The sequence below is a fragment of the Heptranchias perlo genome, chromosome 5 (assembly GCF_035084215.1).
Source record: "Heptranchias perlo isolate sHepPer1 chromosome 5, sHepPer1.hap1, whole genome shotgun sequence".
NCBI classification, from domain to species: domain Eukaryota; kingdom Metazoa; phylum Chordata; class Chondrichthyes; order Hexanchiformes; family Hexanchidae; genus Heptranchias; species Heptranchias perlo.
The window spans coordinates 60,620,616-60,639,233 of NC_090329.1; the positions used below are offsets into that span (position 1 = coordinate 60,620,616).

The 18,618-nt window shown below is 42.5% G+C and overlaps 1 protein-coding gene across 1 annotated transcript in view; it reads left to right on the forward strand.

Moving 5' to 3' along the window:
• Positions 1-18,618, forward strand: part of xkr6a (XK, Kell blood group complex subunit-related family, member 6a) — a 457,577-nt gene that overhangs the window by 414,112 nt on the left and 24,847 nt on the right. The gene's annotated exons all lie outside the window — the stretch shown is intronic.

The following is an 18,618-nucleotide window of genomic DNA, read 5'->3' on the forward strand; positions in this document are numbered from 1 at the left end:
CACCTCAGCAAGTGAGAAAGGTTTTGCCAAATACATTTTCATGGTGATGTTGCCCCTTTAATCTGCAGGATTTAGTTGAGGCTTTTCCTTTTAATTGGAAGCATTTGGCATAATAGTTCAAAATTGAGAACTGTGAATGCAAACTGAAAAACAATGTTACATATTACACATACTTGGAAATGTGCAATTTTCTTTTGCAAAAAGATGCTGAGACGAATCCTATGGCAGGAATTTTCATTAAAAAAGTAGTTGAAATATTCTCAGTTTATTCTGAAAACCCAACAAATAGGATGCTTTTTGGTTGAATACATATAGATTCTTATCTGCTGAACTTTTATAAACAAATGAATAGGCTGTGATCTGTACAGGGGAACGACACGGTCCCTTTTAGAGTTTGGCATCTTGTAGTTGCTGTGCTAGTATATTGTCATTCCCCAGCACCCCGCATTTAAAATTGTGCAATAAAATGGTGCGTGTAAACTACAAATCAAAAGAGGTTATAATGTTAATGTGTAAGACATTGGTAAAAAGGTATTGTAAGTACAATGTGCAGTTCTGATCACCTAATCATAGAAGGGATATTGTTGCCCTTGAGATGTACAGAGGTAAGCAAGTGAACTTATTCTAAGCATCAGGAATCTAAGTTGTGAGGAAGGTTAAGGAAATTGGGCTTATTCTCATTGAAAACGAAGACTTGGAGATGACCTAATGAAAAGATTTCATGATTATAATAGGATTGTCAAAGTTGATCAAGGCAAATGGTTTACTATGGTAAAGGGGTTAAATACCTGTGAACGCAAGTTGAAATAGGAAGTTAGGAGTAAAAAGGGATATCATGTGAACATTTCTTTACACAAGGAGTTCTAGAATAAGTTACTAGGGAAGGCCACTGAAGCGATTAAATGGGTTCAGGAGGTAACCAGATATGTTTCTGGAGAGGGAGGAGACTGGGAATATAATGAGAAGGTTGGTAGGTTGGTTTGAGATTAGTCAAAAAGGAAGGGACTTTTGGCCCTTTCATTAAACTCCTAAAAGTTCTTAAGCTCTAAAATTTACCACTTTCACATCTTGCCACAGGTCTTTTCTGTTGACGAACACTGGTGCGTGCATTCACTCTCAAATTAGTACAAATATCTGCTCTGAATAATTTATTTAAAGCTCTCAAACGTGATTTATTGTAAAGTTGAGGAATTATGTTGATGACCTCTGCTGCTGCCCCAGAAGGCCACAAAATGCAGCATTGGTGGCCAGGCCACTGGGTGGTGTTGGGCCTCCCAGAAATCTCCTGACTGTGTCCTTAGTAGACTCCTTGCCAAATCATGCTAAAAAAAAATAATAATTTTGAACATTCTCCTCTTCAGGGATCCAGGCCATGACCTATGCTTGGACCTCAATGTGGACCTGCAGCTGTTGTTCCTGAGGTCGGTATGTCTCTTCCTTCTGGGTGTACCGCCTGCTAATTCCCTTATAAGTGTTTCCCAGGCCAGGGCCATGGGAACTTCTAACCTTGGGAATCCTTGCACTTGGCCCTCCATATCAATGGCCTTGTTTAGGGCAGTGCCAAAGGTCACTCCCAGACAAAGTCAACACCCAGCATACCTGAGTTCTGACCTAGTTTGTGCCTTTACCACCACATTCCCACCAGAGTTACAGCTGGAGTGATGAGGATTTTTGGCCATATGATGTGCTGCAAAGTGATATGTGGCATTGACCAATTATCCACATATTAGCAAGATCTTGGACTCTATAATACATTAGACAGAGTGGTGAGTATGGAATATTAAACCCAATCTAAAGACCATGCTTCATCAAAAGCCCTGGCTAAGTCATATTTTATGTCAACGCATTGCTGGCAATAGATGCTCAGAATCACCTTACTCTGTCGGAAACTCAACTGGTACCTCATCCAGTGACACATTGCTTCCAGTATTGGTGTCTTAGCTGGTATCAGTCTTAGTTGTGATACCTTAACTGAAACTTCGGGGGTTAAATTGGTCTTTGATGTTAGTGCAAAATGAACGATAGCGAATCGGCAGCCCGTTTTACACCCTGCCCAATTTTCTTTTCCACTGAAGTCAATTATTAATTGACAACTAATGTTGCATATTGTCTGTTTGCTGAGTTGCTCACTCATCCATCTGTTCAGCCTGCGTAACGTAAGTGTCTATCAGTACAACCGAGTAGAACACAGAAGGGTAATGACAGAGATTATGGGGCCAGTTCTCCTATCCTTAATACCAGTTCATGGGGTGCTAGGGGCAGGAAATAGGACTGCAGATCCATATTTAAGCACGATGCACATTTTCTAGGGCCAAATGGACAGGCAGGAGCATTTAAATCCCATGTAAATAACACGGGATGATGTAATAAACATTATGTGAAGGGCAGAATTATCTATATTTGGACGTTTACAAGGACCACAGGTGCACAGAGTTAATGTTCAGCTGGACTATCTTACTTGAACAATAGTAAAAGAAAAAGCTTCAGCAACCGTGCCATTTGAAGTTTGATAGAGAAGAACATAAGAACACAAGAAATAGGAGCAGGAGTAGGCCATACGGCCCCTTGAGCCTGCTCCGCCATTCAATAAGATGATGGTTGATCTTCTATCTCAACTCCGCTTTCCCGCCCTATCCCCATATCCCTTGATTCCCTTAGTGTCCAAAAATCTATCGCTCTCAGTCTTGAATATACTCAATGTCTCAGCATCCAGAGCCCTCTGGGATAGAGAATTCCAAAGATTCACAACCCTCTGAGTGAAGACATTTTTCCTCATCTCAGTCCTAAATGGCCGACCCCTTATCTTGAGACTATGACGCCTAGTTCTAGACACTCCAGCCAGGGAAAACAGCCTCTCAGCATTTATTCTGTCAAGCCCACTAAGAATTTCAATGAGATCACCTCTCATTCTTCTGAACTCCAGAGAATATAGGCCCATCCTACTCAATCTCTCCTCATTGGACAACCTTCTCATCCCAGGATATTGAAGGAGTTAAGGCCAAACTACTTAGCTTTTTAACACAGCCTATGGAATTTGGAGATTTGAGAAGCTTTGCAGGCGCAGTGCACACAGTCCTCACAAACAAGGCGTCATACTCACTGGTAGGGGGGCTTTTTGAAAAGGAGGAGTAATGTGACATTCTTTCTTGATGGTCAGTGATAGCTGTTTCTGTAGGCTGCAGAGAATACATAGCCCAGACTGGTTGACAAATGCACTTCAGCACACGGCTGAGATGTAGAGCAGTTCAGGGAATCCTTGATATGTGTGGGTTGATTGCTGTCACTTTCCTTGGTTGGGGTTCAGTCTAACAGATCAATCAAAATGTTTGAAACAGATCAACGGGTCAAGCCATGCCAGTCAAATGCAAGCATCATGTGGGGCAGTTTACAATACATGTTCGTTTGACATCTTTGGGCAAACATCAATTTGAATCTGTAAATAGCTCGCCATCTAATCTTTTTTATAAGATACCATCTGAGATTTTCTGCTCCAGTGGCAACACTGCCAGAGATGTGGTGGGGTGGAGATCTTCACCCACCCAAGTAACCAGCCACTGACCTTGGCAAACTTTCTAGGGGTCAGGCTTTTAAAAAAAATTTCAGTGAGCTCTTAATGGGCTCCCTGCCTGCACTGGTGAGCTTACTACTGAGAGGGAGGTGGGTAATGGCTGCTGCTGCAGGAGACTCTTAAAGGGGAAGGCAGCCTTGATGATGAAAAAAATTCATGCTACTGACGATGTGGCAAAATGTGAATTTGCCTCTGTTATGCAGGGATCAATCAGCCGGCTAGCTTTAAATATTTTAGGTGTTTAGGTGTCAGCCTTGGCTCAGTGGTGGCACTTTCGCCTCTAAGTCAGAAGGTTGTGGGTTCAAGACCTACTCCAGAGACTTGAGCACATAATCTAGGCTGGCACACCAGTGTAGTACTGAGGGAGTGCTGTACTGTCAGAGGTACCATCTTTGGGATGAGACATTAAGCCGAAGCCCTTTCTGCCCTATCAGGAGGATGTAAAAGATCCCACTTCACTATTCAAAGAAGAGCAGGGGAGTTCTCTTGGTGTCCTGGTTTATCCCTCAACCTGTACCTAAAACCAGGTGATCTGGTCATTTATTTAATTTCTGTTTGCGTGACCTTGTTGTGTGCAAGTTGGCTGCCATGTTTCCTACATTACAACAGTGACTACACTTCAAAAGTACTTCATTGGCAAGTTCTTTTATTCTTTACATTTTTGTGCTATTCTGCCTCTCTAGCAATGCTGGGTGCCTGTTATATACACTCTACCCTTACACCCAATGTTGCTAAGGTGGTAATGATGGAAAATCATGTATGATTTCACTCCATCACTGCTTATCTACAATACACCTAACTTCACTTCTAGTGAAAAATTCAATATACACAAAATGGATGGGTATTCAACATTAGGGCCTCGATTTTAAACGCGCCCCCCCCCCATCCCCTGATGGGTAGGAAAGGGTTGGACGAGGGTTTAAAATCCTAAAAATCGAGATCCCACCACCAAGCCGCCGAGTTCCCAGCTACCATAATATTTAAGGCGGCGGTTCAGGCCCTGGATGAGGCTCCCACTAAAAGCAGGTGGGGGCTTACTTAACATACAAAATCACGGCCTGATGATATCATCGGCGCGCAACCTAATTTTAAGGTCCACACGGAGAGAGTCCCACACTATCTGCTGCCCGGCAGCAGCAATAAGCCAACTGGAAAGAAGAGTTTTAAAACTGCCTATCTTTGAACTCCTTGTGGGCCAGGAGGGGCAGGAATGCTCCCCCCAAGCCACTCAAGGAGCTCTTGAGCCTCCCCAGCCCTAGCATTCCCCTGATCTTTGGGGAATCCCCAGCCCCAGCAATCCCCCGATCTTTGGGGAATCCACAGACCCAGCATTCCCCCATCTTCAATTAATAGGAAACCCCAGCCTGCCTTCTCACCGCCAAGCCAGGAAATCCCCCGCCCACTGACTGCCGGGGACCTTTCCCATTGTCTTTTCTAGAGAAAAGTGCCCCAGCCTGTTCAGTCTTTGTTTGATGATACATTTCAGTAAGCCAGAATACAGTGACAAGGATTCTCTGTTCAACGCCTGGGTCTTGCTACATTAACAGAGAAATTGGGCAGTAAAAGGCACACTTTGGTGTATAAGGTCTGCTTATGGGAGTAGCCAGTGATGTTGAACCCAAGAAAACATTTAGGATAAAAAGCCAAAATCACAACACATCCAGTTGAACTTGCAGTTTTGTGTAATCTTAAATTCCTTCCTTTAAAAACAATCGGCCCAGATTTCGCAATGAAAATAATGGTGAAGCTAACAACGTTCACCATTATTTATGCGCAAATTGGACAGCAACTTCCAGCGAACAGAGTTGCGCAGTTAAATACAAAAATCCGGAAGTTGCTGTCCAAGATGCGCCACTCCTCCATAAGCTGCGCGAAGATGGCATCTCGCCGTCTGGCTCCCCATTCAAATGTATTAAATGGCGTGATGCTCCTGTACTGCCGTCGTAGATACAGACTAAACTCGCCACAAAAAGTTAGGGTTTGTCCATACCAGTGTAAGTACCCTTTTAACAGCGTGATAAGTCTTAATTACTGCCAAACAACCTCTTTGGCACTGAAAATTAACTTCTACAAGTGTGGAGTTTCATTCCTTCAGCTTTTAATTATTGGAGATTTAAAAAAAATAAAAATTTAAATAACATTGCTTTTTTACTTTTTCTTTCTGTCTCTTTTATCTCTCTTAATTGAACCTTTCTTTCCCTCTGTTTATTTTGCTTTCTGTACCTGATTTGACATTGAATTCACTATTCTAACTTACACTTCTTGATTCAGTCCTTGCGCTTTTCATTAACGATTCTTCAATCTGATTGATTAAGGAGACATAGGGCTCAATTTTGAAATGGTGGCGGGTTGGCAGCCGGGGGGTGGGGGGGGGGGGTGAAGGTGCGTGTGGCAAACCCAAATAAACAAAACTTACTGTTTCCGATGCGATCGCTTCGTAATTGATGATGATTAACGTGCTGTCCGGGTTTCGCACCCGGCAGCCAGCCTGATTGGCTGGCTGCCATCATGAGCTGCAACGCGGGGAGGGGCGGGGTGGGGGGGGCGGTGGGGAGAGAAAGAGAGCGAGACGTCGTCCGGCGCTGGAATGGAAGTTTGGGGGGACGTCGGGGGGAGTGAAGAGGGGAAGATCGGTGGGACATCGGGGGGGGTGAAGAGGGGGAGATCAGAGAGGGAGACATCGAACATCGGAGCAGGGTGGAAAGGTAGGTTGATTTTGTGTTTTAACTTCGTGCAATGATTTTTTATTTAATTTATTTTGTTTCTTTTTGCCTGATCCGGCCCTTCAGGCATGAATCAGAAGCTGTGGGGAAGCCGCCCAGGTAAGTTAAAAATCGTTCCAATTACCTAATATGTCACAAGTGCCTTAAGTACCTCAATGAGGTACATTTGGCTCTTTAACGACCGACGGGACTTCCGGATTCGGGATGCCCGTGCGCACACAGGTGCGTCCGTGGGGAACTTGGAGGTCGGCAGGTTGGAGCCAGCTTCCAAACCCGAACGGGATTTTCCCGATTTTCGGAGCCCCCCCGCCGCCAACGCACCCGCAATTTCCTGGGAAAATCGTGCCCATACAGTTGCTTGCCCTATTCACACAGCCCATATGCCCTGTAGAGGCCGCTGTGCTGTTTAGATCTCCCACTGATAACAACTTGCTGTGCAAAACCCCAATGGAAAATCTATGGGAAAATGCAAGTACAACGATCGGCTTGCGCCGTTTGTTCGCCGCTCACAGTAAAATCTGGCCCATCATGTTTCTTGCTATTGCTCCAGTCATACAATAAGTGATCTTCATGCTCTAGTGTTTGGTCCACCGTATGTTATTTGGCAATTCTAACATGCCATCCATAATTTTCGTCTTAAACTGGTTCCAAGTTTAATTTGTCTCAGGAAATTATGGTGCTAAAATATTAGCTGATTGCATGCTTCATTTCTAGAGAGAGTGCCTTGATACGATAGTCAAGACAACAAGCACTTTGGCACTTCTGTGTGTTCAGCTATCATAAATATTAAGTCATGATTGCTAACTGCTATTTTTTATCCAACTTTGGTGTAGTTCATTTGCATGCGGAGGAATGAGGAAGAACATTCATTTATTTACATTCAAAATGCCCATCCTCATTCTTTGAATGCAATTCAACCTCCACGTACAAAGTTTTGCCCCCCCCCCACACCATGTTTTTTTCCTTCTAATCTGGAATATTTGGAGCTTATCATTTAGTATTTGTGTCAATTTGCTTTGTTGTATTAACCTGGTGTCTTTGTTGCTGCCCTTTTTAAAAGAACTGTCATATGATACCACAACAAGGTATTGTGTCTGGTGAGGGCTGGGGAACCTTAAATGGCTATTTTGTGGTGCAAAACTCAGAAAGGAACTGTCCACATGGTTTTTATCTTGTTTGGAGGGTGGCCTATATGGAGGTTGTGGAGGTTGAATTACGTTCAAATAATGAAGAAGTTCGTTTTTAAGGTAATCCAACATTACTCCCCTTTAGGTATAGTATCCCTTACTCTTTGAATAAAGTTATCCTCTACCTATCATGGATACGTCGGCAATCTAATGGAGCAAATTAGAATGGATGACTATCTTTTTGAGAGATTTTCATTATGTACCATGTCACTTTCCCTTCTCAAGTCCTTTGTATGGAAATCTCAGAGTAGTTGATATTTAGTTCTTTCCAACAAAGGTAAGGATTTCAATACTTTTTTAAAAACACATATACACTGTGAATAGTCAATCTGGTCAACAGCAAAAATTTGCTATATTATCTGAAACACTTTACTTATTATATTGCCATTTGTTAAGATTAAATCCAGCACAAATCAAATCATTGCTATGGAAATATGTTTTTGTTGCATCACTAATCAAATTACCCATAACATAAAAGAATGTATTTTGTGAGGCAAATCAAAACGGTAAATATATATCTACGAATAAATGCTGACCCTCACAATATTTATTTTAATTAGTGCCATATATTCCATCTATTTGTGCAGTGATTGATTCGGCCTAATATCATGGGCAGAATCTGTTTGGAAGGAGTTTGTTGTAGGGAAAGATGACATGTGGGATATGTTGTGGGATATTTCAGCATTTTCTATCCTGGTCACAAGCTGGCTCATGACCTTCCAAACTCACCAAGGATATTGGGAAAGGGTGGAATTCCTCAGAGTGCTGCAAGCCAGGCAAACTATACCTATTTAAAGTGGCACTGCTGCCCTGAAGTTATATGTAACCTCTCCACTATTTCCGTGTGTGAAGTTGCAATGATCATTTAGTAAAATATTTTTTCTTTAAATTTACATCCAGCATTCCCTGATAAATATACTCTGTGGGGTTTGGAGTTTGATTGTCAAATTTTTAGGCTAAATAGCCCTACCAGGGAAATCCTGGTATTATATTGTGGCATTGCTAATATGTGGAGTACCAATTTTTTAATCTATTGTGTCAATATATATATACTTCAGATATCTGGGATAATGCTTACTTACGGGAGTCAAAATATATTGTGTAAGTGGATGTTTGAGGGAATTTCAAAAGTTTGAACATCTCAATGGTGTGCATTGTGTGAGGTAATATTGAGCTGTAATTGTGTGAAGAACACTTCTAGGGAAAACAGGAATTATTGTGGTAAGTAATTTCCCTTTGTATACTTTCAGTAAATACACAACATACCATCTGAATTAAGATTCTAATCTTGATGCTGGTACTTTATTTTTTCTATTTCTATGGTTTAATGAAAGTAGTGAATAGCTCAATAACTGATGTTACCAACTTCAGTGGAAACTAGAATTGTCAAGTGTTCAACATATGTCACAAGTATTTATTCAGATATAGCATAATGCAGAAATCAAAACTCAAAACAGGTTTGCATTAGACCAAGGCCCAGATGGGATAAAGTTAGTAAATTTGGTATGTGGAGGATAACCATTTGAAGAATGAGGAATACTGTAATTAAAGGTGAGTAATCTGTGTCCCTTCATTTGCAATTTTCCAGATAGCCTGGCCAATCCTCCCAAAGCAGTATCTCTTTAAGAGGAGAGAGGACCTATCTGTTTAGGATCCAAAGCAGAGATAAGTTCTGGTCTGACAAACTGCGTGTCCATTTTGCAGGCCAAATCCAATAATAATGTTTGGTCATAGTATGAAGATTACTCATTTGGTTGCCATTCAAATATCTTCTTAAGAAATATGCTTAAAACTAGCCACATGGTGGCTTCTTATCTTGAGAATGACTTAGTCTAGCCAGATGGAGCTCTCTCTGCTTTCTGGGTACAATATAGAATACATTCTACTACTTAATAAACTATTCTTTGTTTGGTGACAGGTCTGCCCAAAGCTTTACCACCATAGGACTTAGTTGAGTAGATGTTCTGACATTTTAAATTTTGTCTACATAGTAACAGAGAGCTGTCCTCATATCCACATGATTACAAACTGCGTTCCATTTCAGACTTATGTGGAGAAGGGAAGATGGAATGATGATTTCATGCGTCACATGGAATTCTGACAGAACTTTGGGCACGAATTTTTGGATGTGGTCTAAGCACTGCTCTGTCCTCATGCCAGATGAGGTAGGGATATTCAGTGACTAAGCCATAAGGCTCACTTACCCTTGCAGCAGACACTAAAACCAATAAAATGACAGTTTTTCATGTAAGGAACTTCATGCCACATGAAGCCTGTTACAATTTTGGAGTTTTAGTACCTTCCCTGTTCTCAACAATGGTTCCTGTAAGAGTACCTTTGTCCCCTACTATCTGGAATCTGTACCTTTTCTATCCTCTGTCCTATAGGAGAAGCGTACCCAAGGGCTAACAAATCCCTTACTTGCTATAGCCTACTCACTGGATTTAATTTGTACCAAGCTACTAAATTTTTTTTGAAATGATGGATATTACTACACAGAACTAGAGTTTCCAGAACTATAGCCACTGATAATTAAAATGAAGCACGCCAAATAGCAAGTAATAAAAGTAAAATATACATAACAAAAATAGAAAGTGAACGTCCAGAATATGTCAGTCACTATTAGTAAAAACATCTTTCAAATGAGACGTTAAACCGAGGCCCTGTTGACCCTATCAAGTGGATGTAAATAAAAGCTCCCATGACACTATTCAAAGAAGAGCATTGGTGTTCTCTTGGTGTCCTGGCCAATATTTATCCCTCAACTAATATTACTAAAACAGATTATCTGGTCATTATCACATTGCTGTTTATGGGACCTTGCTGTGTGTAAATTGGCTGCCTCACTTCCCTACATTACAACAGTGATTATACTTCAAAAGTACTTAATTAGCTGTAAAGTGATTTAGGGCATCCCGAGGTCATGAAAGGAGGTATATAAATGCAAGTCCTTTCCATTCTGATTTAATTCAACAGTCTCAGTAATTTGATGTAGGTCTGTGAGGACAGGGGTTATGGGTGAGCAGAACTTGGTGTGGGATAGGATATGAGCAGCAGAGACAGACTTCACAAAATACAAGTCTTAATTCACAGAAGACCAACAATGAAATATAAATCTTTAACATGTTTACATTGAACATGCACATTTTTACAATGGGTCAAACCAGTCCTTAGATTGAGGGAAAGCCCTCTATTTATGCCAATAAGATCATGTTCAATTTAAAAAAAAAAACAATCTGATCTACAATCAATGCCCCTTTTGAACATTAAGGTCAAAGAAGCAAACAACAGTTTTTTTTCACAAAATTATAGATACAAACAAAAGGTGCATCAGTTTGTGCAATATTCAATTGAAGCTCCACAAAGGTGCTACAGGTTTCCACTCCCTTCTCATAAATCTGAATACTAATCTATATTCTCCAACTAAACCTCATCATAATGGGAAATTAAGTAGCAGCTGTAACAAACTGTAGGTAGGACAGAACCTTAAAAATTTCACCTATCGTTGGATCTTTCCCCTCTTTGACAGTAAGTATAAGGGTAAATTCATTAATCTCATACTCCCAGCTGGGAGCTACACTCAAAAGGAGTGTGGGCTACAGATAGGGCTACAACAATGAAGCACCGAACCTCTTACACTCCCTTCAAATTTGGCTTCCCACAGGGAATAGGGCATCAGCAAATAACCCTTTAATCATTTCTTTAAAATTATTTGATAAAGGTCAAAAATGTATAAATCACCTTCAGTGGTAGTTTGCAAAAACTTATTTTGTGATACATTATTATTTTATAGATAATTGGTCAGTGAAATTTGATATTACAGAAGGCTAAAATTATCGTTCATTTAGGGAGATGGATTCTTCTTTGTTTAGTAAGGCCATGGTGCGGCTCTTATAAAAAAATTAGATCAGAGAATCATGATTTTTATAGCCAAGATGTAGAAATATGATCATCTTTGCTCATCCTTACTTTAGCCTAGAAATCAACAAATGTGGACAAAAACTCCTATCAGAATATGGATGGCCCTCAAGTGACAAAGCTCTGCGTTCACTACTCCTGAAATGTAAGGCCCATCTAACTATTCTAATGTACAGAGAAAAGTCTGCTATCTGAGTAGACCCATGTTTAGAAATTCGTGGTTGTCACATCTGTGTAAAACCCACACGTATGGCTAAATCATGCTTGTGCTAAGGTCTGCTCCTTTCTTTCTTGTTCTGGTAGGCTCTGGACTGCTAACATTGCAGTATGCCTCTTGTACCACGACCCAATCATAAGAGTCTTCTTACAAGGGGTGAAGAATTTTGTCTTTCTCCGTTTACTTATATATCTGTTCACAAAAGGCTAACCTTGAATATGTGGCTGGAACTGTAATAAGCCAAATCAAAAACCCTAAAACTTCAACCTATTTGTTATTATATCATGTGGAGCGGTATTTCCTACTGAGGTTGCATTTTTCAGGCTTTATTCTTATGTTTGGAAATAGATGGCTGACCTTTGGAAAAATAAAGACAGCTTTCTTTTGCAGTTTGGATAGTTGAATACTCCAGGTTTCTGCTGATTCCAATAGAGCTTTGGAAATTATAAAACCTGAAGCTTAAATTAGAATTTAGCCTCTGACAAAGATATGAAATCAAATATGAACTTTACATCCTGATCTTTACTAGCCCTCTGTACCATCTGACATATATGATAGCATAAGATAATTATCATTGTGCTAGTAATTTCAGCTGCAGGGGTTTGACAACTGGAATAAGGATTTCTGCTACCATATACACAATTATCTGAAATAGGCAGAAGTCTATGATGATATGAAATGGTCAGAAAGATGCCAGTTTTTAATCTGGATATCCAATTTTTCTTTTTACTCTGGAAGGGAGACCAGCCCTGGAACAATTTGGAACTTGGCTTCATTGAAGGCAATTTCCTGGAGAGCTCCCTTTTTGATTTTTCCATATTTATGAAAAGAAAACTCAGCTGAAAGCTCACATTATCTAAAAAAAAGTTATGTCTCCATCCTGAGAGTAAGGTAGTCATCTTGGTAAGGAAACATCTCTTTGAACTACAGGGTTCTGTTATTGACATAATATTATAAAGAACTTTGGGAACTGAAGTTACACAAAGTGACAGCAGTCTGCATATTCTGCCAACCAGTTGGAATCTTTGAAAAATCTTGACACTATACGTAGAGATATGTTTCAGATATAAGGCTTTTCGCAGGTCTGTTGAGCATACTACCTGAATAATGTATCAAAGCTGTGTCCGTTTTGTCTTCTTTTTGAGAAGCATATTCGGTTTCCTGAGGCTTATGTCAGACATTGCTTTTTGAGAAACACAAAAAATGGAAATAGAACACTATGTTCTCCTAGCCTTTTGGCAAGATCTCAATAACAAAATATCGAACTTTTAATAACATGCCAGTTTGGATGAGAGCTGCAAAATACCTAGGTGTCAACAACAAAAGCCCTGCAAATTATGGAAATCTGAAATAAAATAGAAAGATGTAAGCAATCCTTATATTTGGAAACTGATGGCTGACCTTTGGAAAAATAAAGAGTGTATTCTTTTGCTTTTGCATTATTTACCCACTTATTTATGGTGGCATGAGTCTATTGACACGAGTCCTCCTCCAGCTGCGCATCTGGTGATGGCACAACTAGAGGGCCTTATGACTGACATGTTGGTTGAAGAGCAGAGTTGATGGCTATGTTACCCTTCTGGATTGATGACTAAAATCTGATTGGCAGTGCAAATCCTGATGATTGAAAACTTTTATAACAATCAGAGCAGCCTTGTTTAGAGCTGTGCTGTGGGTGTCCCAGACCTTTATGTTACGATGGCCTTTGCAAGGTAGACCTCATTATCCAGCTGTTCTACTTTTTAGAGGGAGATTTTGTGCTGCAGCAGCCTCGATTTGGGTGAAATGGAGCCAGCTGTATGGATTGAAATTGATCGTGTGGTTCCTGTGTAATTTGTTTACCCAGTGACAATTACTGGCCAAGATTCTAATTTCTCTACTTTGTCCCAAAGAAAAGTTAACGCCGAAAGACAAGCAAACATCTTTTTTAACAAAAGCAAAATACTGCGAATGCTGGAAATCTGAAATAAAAACAGAAAATGATGGAAATACTCAGCAGGTCAGGCAACATCTGTGCAGAGAGAAACAGTTAGCATTTCAGGTTGATGATCTTTTGTCAGAACTGGAAGAATTTAGAGATTTAACAGTTTTTAAGCAAGTACAGAGCCAGGGAAAGGGGAGGGGAGGAAAGAACAAAGGGAAAGGTCTGTGATAGGGTGGAGTGCAGGAGTGATTAAATGACAAAAGGGACGATGGTGCGAGGCAGAAGGGGGTGGTAATGGGACAAGAAAAGAAACAAAAGATGAGTCTAGAAGAGCTGTAAATGGCACCATCAGAACCATACCAGCAACTGCTGTCCAAAAAAATGGGAGCAGTAGTTATGATCTGAAGTTATTGAAATCATTGTTGAGTCTGGAAGGTTGTAAAGTGCCTAATTGAAGGATGAGGTGCTGCTCCTCGAGCTTCCACTGAGCTTCACTGGAACAGTGTAGGAGGCTGAGGTTATAGAGGGAGTGGGACGGAGAGTTAAAATGGTAAGCAACCGGAAAGCTCAGGGTCACGCTTTTTTTAAATTCGTTCATGGGATGTGGACGTCGCTGGCGAGGCCGGCATTTATTGCCCATCCCTAATTACCCTTGAGAAGGTGGTGGTGAGCCGCCTTCTTGAACTGCAGACTGAAAGGAGGTGTTCAACAAAGCGATCACCCAATCTGCGTTTGGTCTCCCCAATGTAGAGGAGACCGCACCGTAAGCAGCAAGTACAGTATACTAAATTGAAAGAAGTACAAGTAAATCACTGTTTCACCTGGAAAGAGTGTTTGGGGCCCTGGACTGTGGGAAGGGAAGAGGTGAAAGGGCAGGTGTTGCATCTTCTGTGCTTGCACGGGAAGGTGTTGTGGGAAGGGGAGCAGTATTGGGGGTGATGGAAGAGTGCACCAGGGTGTCATGAAGGGAATGGTCCCTTCAGAATGCTGAAGGGGAGGGAAGGAGGGGAAGATGTGTTTGGCATCGCACGGGAGGTAGCGGAAATGGTGGAAGATGATACATTGAATATGGAGGCTGGTGGGGTGGAAGGTGAGGGCAAGGGGGACCCTATCGTGGTTCTGGGAGGGAGAGGAAGGGGTGAGGGCAGAAGTGCGGGAAATGGGATGGACACGGTCAACCACAGTGGAGGGGAATCCTCGGTTGAGGAAAAAGGAAGACATATTGGAAGCACTGGTGTGGAAGGTGGCATCATCAGAACAGATGCAACGAACATGGAGAAACTAGGAGAATGTAACAGAGTCTTTACAGGAAGCTGGGTGGAAGGAAGTGTAATCAAGGTAGCTGTGGGAGTTGGTGGGCTTATAGTAGATATTGGTTGACAGCTTAGCCCTAAATTCTTTAACAATAGCTTGAGGGTGATATTAATCATATCACTCCACCAGAGGGCAGTCAAGTATTGCCATATTAATCTCGAAGCCATATTGATATTAAATTCATAGAACAAGATTTGTTTCAGATTAGAATGATCACCTTGGTGCGTCTTATCCTCCAAATCTACGATGGACTCTTTAGAGAGTGTATTCCCGAACACTTGTGAATCTAGCTGCGATATGGGGGCAGCAGTAGGAGTTTAATTGAATTCAAGAAATTGGGCATCTCTTTCTTTTAGAACTTCCTCAAAACTCCTTGAAAAACTTGTAGATGTATGGTCATGATCCATGCTAAGGCACTGGCCATGAATCATTTATATGAAAGGTCTTGGTACAGTTTTGAAACAGATTGGCTTGGCATAAATTTCTCCAGCAATACAATGAATTTGAACTCAGCATCTCTAAGGACTATTATTGAACCCACAGCATGAAAACAGATGTAGTACTGGCACAAACATTGATTTCTCATGCTCATGGGAATGGTGTATTTATGATTAATCCTGACAATAGGTTGCAAAAAACATACTGAATATAGGTCACATGATGGAAACTCATACAGCACAATACAAAAGTCATTTAAGGGGATGTGGCCCTTGTGATTTCATCTGTTAGAGTGCATGACATTCCCATGAAATGTTAGGAATAATAAATAAGGAAGAAATTCATGTACTTCTACTGTATCATTTTCAGCTTTCAAAATTTATAAATCATTTTTATACTTGATACATGACACAAAGCAATACAAATATATATTTGAAAATCTGCAATTAGATGAATAAATTGTTTGAACGCAATAGAAAACCAGTGCAGGTAAGACAAATAAAGTGCTCCATCTGTTATTTCAATCAAAACTCTTTAGATATAAGGTGCACTGAATCATCTCAACACAGCAAATATCGGAAAATTGGGCAGGTCAGAGCGCATGGAAAAGAACCTAACCAATTTTTCTTCCATTCATTTAAATAGAAAGAAAGAACTTGCATTTATACAGCGCCTCACAGCTAATGACGTACTTTTGAAATGCAGTTACTGTTGTAATTAAGGAAAAAGCAACAACCAATTTGCATACAAGGTCTCACAAACAACAATGAGATAAATGACCAGATTATCTGTTTTTTAGTGATGTTGGTTGAGGAGTAAGTGTTGGCCAAAATACTAGGCGAACTCTCCTGCTCTTCTTCACATGCTGCCGTGGGATCGGAGAGGACAGACAAGGCCTAGGTTTAACATCACATTTGAAAGATGGCACCTCTGACAGTACAGCATTCATTTATGTGTTCAAGTCTCTGGAGTGAGGCTTGAGCTCCCGACCATCTGACTTAGAGGTGAGTGTTACACTGAGCCAAGGCTGACACTTAAAATGGAAAGAAAATTAGGTGGATTCGTTTACATTCCAAACTGCTCAATTTTATGATAATTTGCTGCTCCCAGGTGATCCAGAATGCCTGGGCGCAAACCCGGGAAAATCTCCCCAAAAATGTTGGGGGGTAGGGGGGAGATTCTTAATTTAGACATTTCAAACTTGAGTTATCAGGGGGTCGATTTTAGCACCCACGATCGGGTGCGTTCCTGGCGGGGGGATCCGAAAATCGGGGATTCCCGGGGCGGGTCGGGAGCCCGGCTCCAACCCGCCCAGTTCCAGGTTTCCCACTGACATGCTGACATGCGCGCGCAGCCCCCGCATGTGGGACTCCTGCCGGCAATTAAAGCCGGCGGGGTGCCACTTAAGCTATTTATTTTGGTATTTCAGGTCGTTTACAGACCTGATTAATGAGATATTTTAGGAGGGTTGGGATTTTACAAACAACTAGGACTGTTTCCCGTACTGGGGGAAACACTCCCAGTTCAAATGGACGTGTTGCAGCCATCAGCCTGTGGCAGCTGCAAAGGTCCATTTGACAGGTGGGGGGTCGGGGGGGGAGACCCTCACTCATTGCAGGAGGCCACTCTGTCACTTTGGACAAAGTTTGGCCTTCACCACCCTCCTCCTAACAATAAAATTCACCAACATGCACACTTACCCCGGTGTCCAGACACATGTACCTACCTTGCGGACCCCCTCAGATGCACATCTTCCAGATGGGGGCCGCCGTAGCTGCAGTCATAACCTCCTCGGAGGGCGAACAGCATCACCAGCCTCGCCGGCCACGCTGTCCACATCTGACACGTGGAGCTCCACAGCACAGTGCTGTGACACATCCACCTGCACAGCAGGAGGGAGGGCAACGGCAGAGAGAAATGCGTCGCAGAGGGCACTACCCTCGCCACAGGGTCCACAGACCGAGGCTCAGCTTCCTGGACCTCTCTGAGCAGCAGTGCACACGGAGGCTCAGAGTCACTCGACATGTAGTCGTGGACATCTGCAGCCTCCTTCATGCCGAGCTGCTCCCAGCTGGCCTGAGCACCGTCTTCTTACCTGTCGCTGTCAAAGTCACCACTGCCCTCAACAACTTCTCCTCCGCATCCTTCCAGGGTGCCACCGAGGAAATCGCCGACGTCTCTCAGTCGTCTGCACAAAAGAGCCCTGCAAATACACCTACACCCACTCTGCAGTGACACAATGGGTGGCATCAGTTGTGGGTCTTCATTGTGATCCTCAGGAAAGGGCATTATTGCACAAACCAGACAAGATTCGCAAAGACGTGGCAGTAGTGGTGCCATTATAATATGTAATGTGAGTTGATCAGAAATTAAATATAAGTAAAAACCATGACAAACCCTCAAACACCCTTGTGAATCCCCTTCATGCTCACGACACGTTTGCGTTACGCTGCATACTGCACATATGTGATGCATGCCCTGTAGCTGCAGCACAGGTAGTGGCAGGTTGAGTGAGGCTGACTGTGAAAGAGATGCACGAGAGGGTGAGTATGAGCTAGAGCCATGAGATTGTATGAGGATTGGGTTGAGTGGTAGTGGCGGGATGAGTACTGGCGAGGTGAGTAAGTGCAGGTAAGATGAGGATGAGGTTTGAGTGGGTATGAGGGGTGATGTGACAGAGTAGTGTTAGCAGTGCAGAAGGAGATGTGGGATGGGGGCGGTGATGTGGCAGACGGAGTGTAGGGGAATGAGTAAGTGTACTCACTTTGGCTGACCTACTTAGGTCATTGCAGCGCCTCCTGCACTGTATGCAGGTGGGCGATATGTTGGTGGTGCAGGTGACCTCCTCTGCCACCTCGAGCCAGGCCTTCTTGGTGGCAGAGGCAGGCCACTTCCTCCCGCCCGCCGGGGGGAAGATCTCTGACCTCCCCCTCCTCCTCACCCCATCCAATGGTACCTGGAGTGAGGCATCATTAAACCTGGGAGCAACCTTCCCCCTGGGCTGCTCCATGCTGTACTTTTTCCTATTTCTTGCAGCATCAGTCAGTGGAGGACTGCCCCTTTAAATAGAGCTCCTCCAGATGACAGACCTTAATGCGCATGCGCAGCCCGCCCGACACGCAGCTCAGCAGCGGGGAACCCGGAACAAGAGGTAAGTGGATCCAATTAGCCTGCGATTGTGTTCGGGGCAGACTGATTTCACCGGGCGCGTCACCCACGCGCCCAATCGCCCCCCCCCGCCGCAAACCCGCCGCCCTGGTAATATCGGGCCCCAGATAATTAAATATATGTGCACCCTGTTAATGTTGACCCTCTTGTGGCAAATAGTA